The following is a 13,709-nucleotide window of genomic DNA, read 5'->3' on the forward strand; positions in this document are numbered from 1 at the left end:
ACCAGATGGCTTCACAGGTGAATTCTATCAAACATTTAGAGAAGAGCTAACACCTATCCTTTTCAAACTCTTCCAAAATATAGCATAGGGAGGAAGACTCCCAAACTCATTCTATGAGGCCACCATCACCGTGATACCAAAACCAGACAAAAGTGCCACAAAAAAAGAAAACTATAGGCCTATATCACTGATGAACATACATGCAAAAATCCTCAAAAAATACTAGCAAACAGAATCCAACAGCACATTAAAAGAATCATACATCATGATCAACTGGGGTTTATCCCAGTGATTCTTCAATATATGCAAATCAATCAGTGTGATATACCATATTAACAAATTGAAGGAGAAAAACCATATGATCATCTCAATAGTTGAAGTAAAAGCTTTTGACAAGATTCAACACCCATTTGTGATTAAAAACTCTCCAGAAAGTAGGCATAGAGGGAACCTACCTCACCATAATAAAGGCCAAATATGACAAACGAACAGCCAACACAGTTCTCAATGGTGAAAAACTGAAAACTTTTCCTCTAAGATGAGGAACAAGACAAGGTGGCCCATTCTCACCACTATTATTCAACATAGTTTTGGAAGTTTTAACCACAGCAGTCAGAGAAGAAAACGAAATAAAAGGAATCCAAATTGGAAAAGAAGAAGTAAAATTGTCACTGTTTGCAGATGACATGATACTATACATAGAGAATCCTAAAGATGCCACCAGAAAACTACTAGAGCTAATCAATGAATTAGGTAGAGTAGCAGGATACAATATTAATGCACAGAAAACTTGCATTCCTATACACTGATGATGAAAAATCTGAAAGAGAAATTAAGGAAACACTCCTATTTACCATTGCAACAAAAAGAATAAAATACCTAGGAATAAACTCACCTAAGGAGACAAAAGACCTGTATGCAGAAAATTATAAGACACTGATGAAAGAAATTAAAGATGATACAAACAGATGGAGAGATATACCATGTTCTTGGATTGGAAGAATCAACATTGTGAAAATGACTCTACTACCCAAAGCAATCTACAGGTTCAGTGCAACCCCTATCAAACTACCAATGGCATTTTTCACAGAATTAGAACAAAAAAGTGTACAATTTGTATGGAAACACAAAAGACCCCGAATAGCCAAAACAATCTTGAGAAGGAAATGGAGCTGGAAAAATCAGGCTCCTTGACCTCATACTATTCTACAAAGCTACAGTAATCAAGACAGTATGGTACTGGCACCAAAACAGAAATGTAGACCAATGGAACAGGATAGAAAGCCTAGAGATAAACCCTCACACCTATGGTCACCTTATCTTTGATAAAGGAGGTAAGAATATACAATGGAGAAAAGACATTCTCTTCAGTAAGTGATGCTGGGAAAACTGGACAGCTACATGTAAAAGAATGAAATTAGAACACTCCCTAAAACCATACACAAAAATAAACTCAAAATGGATTAAAGACCTAAATATAAGACCAGACACTATAAAATCTTACAGGAAAACATAGGCAGAACACCCTATGACATAAATCACAGCAAGATCCTTTTTGACCTGCCTCCTAGAGGAATGGAAATAAAAACAAAAATAAACAAATGGGACCTAATGAAACTTAGAAGCTTTTGCACAGCAAAGGAAATCATACACAAGACGAAAAGACAACCCTCAGAATGGGAGAAAATATTTGCAAACGAAGCAACTGACACAGATTAATCTCCAAACTTTACAAGCAGCTCAAGCAGCTCAATATCAAAAAAAAAAAAAAAAAAAAAAAAAACAACCCAATCCAAAAATGGGCTGAGTACCTAAATAGACATTTCTCTAAAGAAGATGTACAGATTACCAACAAACAGAGGAAAGAATGTTCAACATCACTAATCATTAGAGAAATGCAAATCAAAACTACAATGAGCTATCCTCACACCAGTCAGAATGGCCATCGTCAAAAAATCTACGGACAATAAATGCTGGAGAGGGTGTGGAGAAAAGGGATCCCTCTTGCACTGTTGGTGGGAATGTAAATTGATACAGCCACTATGGAGAACAGTATGGAGGCTCCTTCAAAAGCTAAAAATAGAACTAACATATGACCCAGCACTCCCACTACTGGTCATATACCCTGAGAAAACCATAATTCAAAAAAGTCATGTACCACAGTGTTCATTGCAGCACTATTTCCTATTGCCAGGACATGGAAGCAACCTGTGTCCATCGACAAATGAATGGATAAAGAAGATGTGGCACACATATACAATGGAATATTACTCAGCCATAAAAAATAGGAAATTGAGTTATTTATAGTGCGGTGGATGGACCTAGAGTCTGTCCAACAGTGAAGTAAGTCAGAAAGGAAAAACAAATAGCTAATACACATTTATGGAATAAAAAAAAAAAGGTTCTGATGAACCTAGGGGCAGGACAGGAATAAAGATGCAGACGTAGAGAATGGACTTGAGGACACAGGTGGTGGGGGAAGGGGAAGCTGGGACGAAGTGCAAGAGTAGTATATATACACTACCAAGTGTAAAATAGATAGCTAGTGGAAAGGAACTGCATTGCACAGAGAAACCATCTCGGTGCTTTGCTACCACCTAGCAGGGTGGGATAAGGAAGGTGGGAGGGAGATGCAAGAGGGAGGGGATATGGGGATATACATTTGCATATAGCTGATTCACTTTGTTATACAGCAGAAACTAACACAACACTGTAAAGTAATTATAGTCCAATAAAGATGTTAAAAAATAAAGATACTGCATCATGCTACACTTTGAAGGTCAAATATTTTCATAACCATTGTAGGCAATAAATAATTAATAGAGTTAACAGAGGAACAGATTCTTAAAAAATAAAATTGCAGGCCTCCACAAAGAAGAGAGGAAAAGAAAGCAAATTGGTCAGTTCATATGCTTTGAGTAGACTGTTCTTTGTGTCCTAGAAGGCCTAAACAGTGGCTTAAAAACATTAAGTCATCAACTCTGAAACTGGAGTGCAGAGGCAGAAGGTTTCCGGAGCTTTCCAGCCCACAGAGGATAATAAGTTTCATTCTAATGACTGTTGAATGGTGGCTAAGTTTTTTCATTGAAATGAACCCAGGAAAAACAACTGATTTTGCAGCTAGAGGCTCTCTTTTGATTCTTTATGAATTTTATGTCATGGAGGACCAGAGCAGCCTCAGCCCATCATTAGGTACCCCCCACTCTTATATCTTTATATCTTAATTTTAATCACAGATGGGGAGCCATCTCTTAGGAAGTCGAGAGCCTGGTTTCTTTTGTTGTTGTTCGTATTTGGTTTGATGGTTTTGTTGTGTTTTATATTTTTTGTTTGTTTTTGTGTTTTGCTTTTGCCTGTGAAGGGTGGCAGAATATGCCACTCCAAAATATGCCACCTTGGCATGAGGATTATTTTGATTTAAAAGGACTTGAAAAATAGCAAATCCTATTCCCTTTTTTTTCTTAAAAGCAGGAGATGAAGTTCTCATGTGAGTTATGTCCTCTGTAATAGAAGCAAAGTAACGTTCTTATCATCAAGGACAAGAAGTTGAGACCCAGAGAATTCTACACAAATGGACCTTCTATAATAATTCTTATCTTCCTTTAGCCTCTGCACATAATTCATTTACTTCTCCATAATTACCTCTCTTTGTTCAGCCAACTATAAAAAATCATGTAGGTTCTGTCTTTGTGTCTTCATTCCTTATGAGGGCTCCTGTGTAACATAAAGTTTATATAAATTTGTGTATATTTATACAAGTATATTCCTCAGTATCAGAGGGGAATTGGTTCCAGGACCCCCCCTCAAATACCAATATCCAGGGATGCTCAAGTCCCTTATATACGATGGCGCAGTACAGGTGGCCCTCCACATCTGGGGCCAAATTTGCTTTTCTCTGGTTAATCAGTTTCTGTCAGTTTACTTCTCAGGCTCAGCTGAAAATTCTAAGAGGGCAGCGGTGAAAATTTGCCTGCCCTATACCTTCGGCATCTGTGGACTGAATCCAAATTTTTTGAACTTCTAAATATGAAGACATTTCATAATCATTACTTCAATAGAAATGATTTATGTTAACAGGCATCCTACTGGAACTAACATTTGACAGATCCTTGCAGTGAGTGGCTAATTGAGGACCCTTAAGTATAACAAAATGAAGGATATTTCCATAAACTGGTATACCATTTGTCCCTGCTCCCCTGCAACATTTATCTGCTGATGCATTCAGCCTAAGAGGAAAGACCCGAGATGGGAGGACCCCTGGAAATATTACACCCAATTAACACTTCTGGCTTTTATAAAGTAGTGTTTATTTTACACTTTATTGTTATTTTCTGTCTAGTTTCTGCTAGAACTGCTATGAAGCCATGCTTTTTAGCTCTTCTCTAAATGTTTATTTTATGCTTTGCATTTATATATGTACATATAAATATATTTGTATTTTGTCTATTGTAGTTAGCTTTGATATGAATCCACTTAAAATTTACATGAAGGCATGAATATGGTAATATCATAATGCCTTATTTAGAAATGCCTTTTTTTTTTTTTTTTTTTTTTTTTTTTTTTGCTTTTTGTCTTTGTTCTTCCTTCTTTCTCCTTTCTCTTGTATTAGTTTCCCCATCCCTCACTCAGGTCTATAGCCTCTTGTGTATCCCCAATATGATTTTCTTTATTCTGAAACAGTTCTTCCTATATTCACATTTACATATATACACTGACTTTTTGTCAACATTTTTTTCACAAAAGTGGAAACATATCATATGTACTTTTCTACTTTTATCATTCAATAGTACTTTTTGAAAAATCTCTCAAGTCAGTTAATGGCTTTATTTTTGTTCTTTTTGTGGGTTGTACAGTATTCTATGGTATGGGCCCTCCATCATTTATTAAACCATTCCTCTGTTTTTAGTAATTTTCTTTGGTTCCAATTTTTTTGCCATAATGAACAATGTTGTAATAAACATGGTTGTACCTGTGTCCTTATACAATTATTTTTATGGCATTGAATCCCAGGAGTGGAATTGCTAGGTCATAAGGCAAATGAATTTTTAAAATCTTATAGATGTTGCCAGATTGCTTTCCAAAAAGATTATAACTCTTCGTATTTCTACCAGTAATGTGAAAGAGTAAGTATACTTTTCCTATACTTCTGCCAGCAGTAGGTATTAAAGCTCTTTTTAATTTTTCAGCTGTTGGTTATAAAGTAGTATCTTGTGTTTAATTTGTATTTTCCTGAATGATGGCCAATTTGAGTGGTTTTTCATATGTCTCATCTGTAACTTGCCTATTTATATCTTTTACCCATTTTCTGTTGGATTGTTTGTCTTTTTTTTTTTTTTTAATGAGTGACTATGAAGATATTTTTATGGTGTAGATATTTTCCCTTTGTATGGCATTTGGGCAATTTTTTTTTTCCAAAGCTAGTGTTAATCTATTGACTTTGTATGGTACAAAAATGTTTTTAATTCTTAAATATTCAGATATTTGTATATTTTATAACTTTTGTCTTTTAGTCTTGCTTAAAAAGTCTTTCCTCAATCCTAGCTTGCACATGAAGCTTTCAGATTCTTTTTTCATTTTTTAAAATACTGATTTTTTTTAATTGGTTGTATCAGCTGAAAAAAATGCCCAGCCTAAAATTTGAGTTATGTTTTCTTTGGTCGACTTCCTGAGGACTCAAACATGGACGCAGCCTCTCAGATAGAGCTGAGGGACGGCTCCCAAGAGGTAAGGGAGGAGCCCAGATATATAAGAGTTTTTGCAACAAAAGCCAGGCAGTCAGAACATCAAAAGATTACTGTTAATTAAAGAAAGCCAGACATCTCAAGTTAATGAATTTAGCGCTTTTCTATGTATGGGAAGATACCAGAGTCTGTCTGGGCTCATTGAAATCATTCCTTTGATAGGTACCTTATCTATCTAGGGCCAGTATCCTGCTTTCCCATCCTGAGTCCTCTCAGGGTGCACAGTCTGGGAGCGGCTATAGTGGCTGATGGCTTGATGGCCGCAAAATCCTTTGTTTACTGATATGGCAGGTGACATTCTTCATCCACAAGTGCAATATTATGTACCTTTTCCTTGGCTTAAATTTGGTGGTTTAGGGATGCTGATAATTTATACCCATCATGTTGGATACCCATCATGGATGTTGATACTTTCAGAAATATGGGTATAATATATGAAAGGTATTACCTTTTCCTGAAGACTACCCTGTAACCCTAGCTGAGTTGGATATCTCTTGCCCAGCTCCTTATTTTGCCCTCTTTGCACCTGTAACATTGACTTACCACTTTGAGTTGAAATTGTATGCTTAAAAAATAGTCTATTTACTTAGCTAAGCTAAAAATTCTTCCAGGGCAGGTCTGTGTCATATTTATGTTTACATTTCTAGTGCCTAACAGTTCTTGATACCACTGGGTAATAAATATGTGTGGAATTAATTTGAATTAGAGAAGTTTTTTTTTTTTCTAGCTGCCTTAATTATTGTATCATAAGAACAGCTAAGCTTATTCCCTAATTCTGATAATGAAGTTTACCATTTATTAGGGTCTATTCTGCCAGACACTATTCTAAAAATGTTACATGCCTTATCTCATATGTCATCACACCTCTATGAAGCAGATAGTGTTATCCTCTATTACAACTGATGAGCTCAAGGCCATGCAAGTAGGAAGTGGCAGAACTGGAATTCAACCAGAGTCTGGCTAGTTTGAAAACCTATATTAATTTTCCCTCTGCCACACTGCTTTCCAGCTTCAAAATTGTCTATTATTCCTATTCTAAAGAAATATTTTTAAAGAAGAGCCATTGTTTGGTGATCTCTTTAGCTCTGAGGCATTTATTTTTTGTTTTACTAGTAATTAATCCAAGGCTCATTAATTTTGTTTGTAGGAAATAAAGAGAATAGTAACCATTCCTTTTAATACTAAAAAGTTAAAGTTATAAGACTGGGATCAGAGCAAACAGATGGAAAATTGTTCATAGTTCCTCTAATATCTAAGTATTATTGGACCTTACGTTAAGAAAGCACTGAAATATGTTTACCCCGCCCCCTTCTGTAACTAGCATGTGGGAAAAATCTGTGGAACTAAACGATGAATGATGTGGACACCCAGGAAATCATTTTGAAAGAAGACTTTGTAAACAAGCACAACAATACCATTTATAATACATATTGATTTTTTTTTGAAAAATAAAATTATGCATTACAAGTTCACTGTTCTATTTAAATTTGTTTGCTAGGAAACCATGCATGGAATGAATCACTATATATATTACATGATAATATCCACTTAACAGTAGGTAAACTGATTATGGTATTTACACCTTTGACATGTCATATAATTGGTGATCATTTTAGAAAAAACTAATTTTAAATATATGTAAGTTAGATACATTATTTACTTTGTGGAGTTATCTTTTATATATTCAGATAGCTTACATAATGTTTATAATTATGCTATATATAATTCAATAATATATTTACTTAAACTTTTTTTTTTTTTGGCTGCACTGTGCAGCATATGGGATCCTAGTTCCTCAGAGAGGGATCAAACCTGTGCCCCTGCATTGAAAGCAGGGAGTCTTAACCACTGGACTGCCAAGGAAGTCCCAACAACTGATGGGTTTTTTTTAACATCTTTATTGGAGTATAATTGCTTTACAATATTGTGTTAGTTTCTGCTGTATAACAAAGTGAATCAACTATATGCATACGTATATCCCCATATCCCCTCCCTCATATGTTACCCTCCCACCCCTCTAGGTGGTCGCAAAGCACTGAGCTGATCTCCCTGTGCCATGCAGCTGCTTCCCACTAGCTGTCTATTTTACATTTGGTAGTGTGCATATGTCAATGCTACTCTCTTACTTCCTCCCAGCTTACCCTTTCCCCTCCCCGTGTCCTCAAGTCCATTCTCTACGTCTGTGTCCTTACTCCTGTCCAGAAGCCCTACCTTAAACTTTTTGACTCAATATGATCTAAGTTAATATTGGGTATACTGTAATAACAAATAGAATATATAAGAGAAAAATCAATAATACATTTTTAGAATAAAATAATTTAAATATATTTAATTTTTCTATACAATTATAATAATTGAATGTCCTCATTAGAAAGTGAGTTATGAAATATCTCCCTTAATTTACAGTGGTATATCTCTAGAAAATAATGTACTAAGGAAAAAGAAATCTTTTTTTTTTCTATAAGCAAATGGGATTTGAAACCCACACTATCTTCCTTACCTTTTAGGTTTTATCTGTTCTTCATATCTGGATTCAAATATACATAGTGCCTTTTCTGACTATTCCAGCCTAAAAGAATATCATCCTTTGAACACCTCTGCAGTTAGCAACATTTGACATTCGTTCATTTATTTATTCCTCCATTCACCAATTATTTTCTTGCAGATGCTTCCAGCTTGTGAAATTTTGTCTATGGTAGTTTAGACTGTTATCTGCTATATATATATAATAGGCTGCTTTGTGGCTTATGTTTTGAATCATGGTATAAGTTATAATCTTGATAGCCCCCTAAAATGGCTAAAATTTAAAAGAATGGTGATTATCAAGTGTTAGTGGTGTATGGAACAACTGGAACCCACACATTGTTGGTACAGCTGCATTGGAAGCCAGTCTGACATGTTGCAAGGCTAAACATTGGGTTACTATAGGACTCAGCCATTTCATTTGTAGATATTTACCCAGGAGAAATGAAAACATGTATCCACATAAATACCTATAGGTTCATGGTGGCTTTATTGATAATAGCCAAAAACTGGAAAGAACCCAAGTGTCCTTGAACTATTGATTGATAAACTAATTGTGGTATATCTCTATAGCAGTATTAAGAAAAACGTAACAGATGGCTAACATGTGCAACAACACAGATTAATCTCAAAAGCAAATAGACTACATTAAAGAAAGAAAACCAGAAATCAAAGAATGCATATAGAATGATCCCATTTATGTGAAATTCTAGAAGAGGCACAACTATGGTGACAAAAAGCTCAGCTGTGGTTGCTGGGAGCCGAGGATGGAGGGAGGCAGGTCTGCCTGCAGAAGGGCATGAGGGGTCTTTTCTGGGTGATCGGATGTTTCATATCTTGATCTAGTGATGATGGGCTTGGGTAGATTTTTAAAACTCATTGAACTGTACACTTAAAATTGCTGGATTATATTTATCTCCTAACAAGGGAACTCTGCTGTCAGTTTGCTATTCCTTTGAAGATAATCTACTTTTTTCTCCGGCAGCTTTTCAAAAATTTTTTAGGGAAGGGTTCCTTAGTGTTCTGCAGTTTCATTACAATGTATCACGGTGTGATTTCTTTCCATTTATTTATCTTACTTGTGATTCACTTTGATTACTGTAGCTGTAATTCATGCTTTCATCAGTTCTGGAAAATTCTCTATCACTATCTCTCAAATGTTATCTCTTCCTTGTTCCTTTTTATTCTCTTCCTTTGGGACTCTCATTACACTTATATTACATTTTCTAATAATATTCTCCATCTCTCCTACTTTTCATTTCCTTACCTCTCTGTGCTAAAGTCTAAGTAATCTTTTAGATATATATTCCAGTTCTTCTTTCTTTCATTTATATTCATCTGCTTTTTAATCCACCTATTTAATAGTATATTTTAATTTTTAGAAGGTGTTTGACTTTTTCTCAAATATCTGTCTTTTAAAAATGTATATTGTTCCTTGTTCATGCTTTTAATTCCCTTTTTTAATTTTAAAAAATATTTGAATTTGTATAAATTATATTCTATGTTTGAGAAATCCAGTAGTTTAAGTCCTTGGTGGTCAAATTCTGCTGTTTGTTAATGAGTTCTGACTCATTAATGCTGGTTATTTCCTTGTGAGTTCTGTTTTTTGGATTGTGAGTGCCTATTGACTAGGACTTATCTATAGAAACCTTGAAAACTCTGAATTGAGAGATTATCCCTGAAGAGATTTATAGTTCCTTCTGCCAGATTCCTGGAGCCAATTAAACTTAATTCTTGACTATCCCAGACCACATAAGCAGTGTGAATTTGAACCCATCTCACCTTGAGAGCAGGATGTGGACTCTCAAGAGAGAACTTTTCCCTTCCAGAGGTCACCCTAGATAGGCAAATGGCCTTTTCATTTTCCTTACCTGATGGTAGATTACTTTGTTCTAGTCAGTCTATTAATGATGATAAAAGAGATCTAGTTCCAAGTCTTGATCTTATTGAATCCTGAGCTCTATACTCCTGATCCCTTCTGGACAGTGAAAACCCAGGGGGTCTAGGATCCAGGGAGTGTCTAGTAAACACCTTCAGGGTGTTTACTACTTTGGACAATGAAAAAAATTCAATAGAATGGTTTGAAAAATAAATAAATAAAAACACCTTAATCAATTATGAATTATTAATACTAATTACCTACATTAAGAACGTGTGTGTGTATTTGGGAAATACTTTAAATATGAATTTGTTTCCTTCTTGTGACATCAAGGATTACATAGACAATTTTATATTCAACTGATGACACTCAAAACATTGAGACCTAAAAAATAAATAAATAAACCATTGTTTTCAAGGTCAAATCAAATTGGAAAAAATCATTCTTCATTCCATTTATAAGACCTAGGTAACTTGGTAAAGCTAGTACTAAAAATGCCTTTTTGTAGACAGGTAGTTAGAATACCATACAGAACTCATTTTTGACAGTCGAAACCAAAATTATTTGCAAGCCATAGATACATACAACCTTGTAGGCTGACACCTCACTTAACTGTTGAATAGCCTAAAAGATTACCTTGTCTTTCTTTTATGTGAATTCAGGAGCACAAAGCTATTTAAAATTCCTTCTCTAGAGAGATTCTATTAGAAGTATTATATTTCTTTGGCAGTCCTAAAAGGAACCAGCTCAATATTTTAACGTCATATTTTTTAAAGCTACTTTGGGTTATTTTTTTAAAAGTCAGATTGAACCCTGAGAAATTAAATATGTGTATATGGCATGAATTTTAGCAGGGTTCTACAGCTCAAAGAGTTATTTCACACCCTGTCTAGTGTCTAGGTGAGCCATTCTCTATTAGCATAGCAACATTCAAATATGTAAATGATTAGTAAGTGAAAACAAGCAGCTTTCACCTGCTACTCTCTGCATGCTTGCATATGTACAAACAGGTAGATTGTGTTTTCACATGTAAGTTTTAGAATATCCCAGAAGGGCATAAGAATAAAAGAAAAATAAGATTCACTGTACCATTAAAGATAATCTATAGCCCCAGTGCAAATGTGAGGGAAAGAAATTATTGAAGCATAACTCAGGTAATTTTAAAAGACTGATGCTAATAGACAGTAGAGGCTGAACACATTCTGAATTATAAAATGAAAGAAAACGGTGGACAAAGGAAGATAATAGCAATAATAACTATGGCTTACTGAGTTCTTACTGTACATAAGAACTAGATTGAGTGCTTTACTTAAAAAGTCTCAACTGTAAGAGAATCCATTTATCAGGTGTTTAATACATGCCACTTTTATCCATAGAACCACTTTTTGACTTAGGTACTATTATTTGCCCCATTCTGCAAATGAGGAAACCGACACTTGAGTTTTATCAACTTGTCCAAGATTACATAAACTTGGAAGTGTTAAGTCAGACATCAAAGCCAAGATAGGCTGATTGCAGAGACCATGCTCTACAACAACCTCTCCATTATATTCTCATCTAACTACTAACCTGCATCTCAACCCAGGTAGGGCATGTCTAATCCATCCCATTTCAAAGGTAGACAAATGGAGATAGAAACTAAGTAATTTGCACAAGATTACTTGTAACTGCATAAAGATTAAAACTGGTTTAGTCTGTTTCCAGAATCTATGCACTTTCTTCTGTATTATTCAACCTTTGTGAAAGTGTTTTTCATTCTTCAGTTATACATTCATTTGGTCATTCATTTAACAAATGTTTATTGAGCACTTTGTATGGTGCATTCTTTTGCGCTCTGGGAATACTCTTGTGAACATGAAACACAAAGTTCCAAAATTTACATTCTAGTGGGGGAAAGATAGGCAATAAACTAGGCAGTAGATATCGTGTTAGTGGGTGCAATGAAGAAAAATAAAGCATTGCAAGGGGCTAGAAAATGATGGGAAGTTGGATGTATTTAAAAATTTTAAATAAGATAGTCAATGCAAGGAAATGTGCGATTGTCACTGGTAATTTTATGATACTGTTATTTTCTATCACAAGTATCTTGACTCCTTGGTTTATATGACATTGAAACTGAATCTGAGTTTTATATCAGATTCACTTTCCAGAAGAATATGCTTGACTTAGAAACTACCATTTAATTGCAGAAATGATCGGTTTTATTTCATATTTCTGCTTGAATGGTTATTTGAGGAGACAAAATAGGTAATTGTTTCGTTTCTAAATACTTATCCAAACTAGCCAGCTTAATAAGGTAAACAAATATTTGGACTTATTAGGAGAATGTGCCTTGCCAACAATTAAGTAAAAGGGTCTTCTCCCCATCATTAATACTTGATGTGGGATATTAGTTCTTAGAAGGAATCTTATGATAAAATAACTAGTGATGTCAACAACTAATTGACCGATTTTAATTGAGGAACATTTATATGACAGTATGATGCATTCAACCTGTTTCTGCTTTTTTTTTTTTTTTGCGGTACGCGAGCCTCTCACCGTTGTGTCCTCTCCCGTTGTGGAGCACAGGCTCCGGACGCGCAGGCTCAGAGGCCATGGCTCACGGGCCCAGCCACTCCGTGGCATGTGGGATCTTCCCGGACCGGGGCACGAACCCGTGTCCCCTGCATCGGCAGGTGGACTCTCAACCACTGCGCCACCAGGGAAGCCCTCTGCTTTTCTTTTAAAAGATGCAACTCTTCTTCCTAGTAGTAATTAAAAATAAGCAGCAGCCATTTACTTACTGTGGGCTTCTAATGGTCACAACACCTTGCATGAGTGATCTAAAGCAAAGCAATTCAACACTGAAATTATCTTGAAAATTAAAAACCATTCTAGATAATGAATAGTTTCAATTTCTGTAGCACCAACTTATGTACAGTTTTCCTTTTTTATGTATTCTTCTGCATATATACAACTTACTAACAGAAATGGTATGATTGGGACTCCACCTCAAAGAACAGCGTATAAAGCTCAGTCTCTGGGGTTAAGTCTATAGACTTGGAGGCGACATTTATTCATTCAAATATTTATTGAGAAGCTTCTTTAAGCTAGACATTGTCTGGAATTCTTTGGGGAATGAAAGAAGAAAAACATAGACTCTTCCCTGAAAAGAATTTATTATTATAGGCTTGGGATAATATTTAATCTAATTCCATCCCTTTTATTTAATTAGTTATATTATAATTTATGTAACCAATCTCTTGTTGTTGATTATTTAGAAAGATAATTTTTGTTGTTGTTGTTACAAAAGGCCTGTGTTGAACATCTCTGGTAATAAATATTTGTCCATATTTCTGATTATTTCTTTGGAATGGATTTCTATCAGTAAGATAACTAGGTCAAAAGGCACATACATTTTAGTCTATTAATAAATTTGACAAAAATGGGCCCCCAATGGCAAAATAGGAAAAAAGTTGTATCACTTTACATTGCCACCAACACAGTATAAGAGAGCCTTTCCTTACTTGGTTTCCTTGTCAGCCTTAAGAAGACAGAATGTTCCACTAAATGTATATCGTCGATCA

General features: G+C 35.1%; 1 protein-coding gene across 1 annotated transcript in view; it reads left to right on the forward strand.

The window, feature by feature from the left end:
* The window catches only part of LOC103076173 (mitochondrial inner membrane protease subunit 2-like), a gene marked incomplete at its 5' end in the record, with an annotated part of 286,158 nt that overhangs the window by 65,070 nt on the left and 207,379 nt on the right, over positions 1–13,709 (forward strand). The gene's annotated exons all lie outside the window — the stretch shown is intronic.

Source organism: Lipotes vexillifer, unplaced genomic scaffold, assembly GCF_000442215.2.
Source record: "Lipotes vexillifer unplaced genomic scaffold, Lipotes_vexillifer_v1.1 scaffold460, whole genome shotgun sequence".
Classification (NCBI taxonomy): Eukaryota; Metazoa; Chordata; class Mammalia; order Artiodactyla; family Lipotidae; genus Lipotes; species Lipotes vexillifer.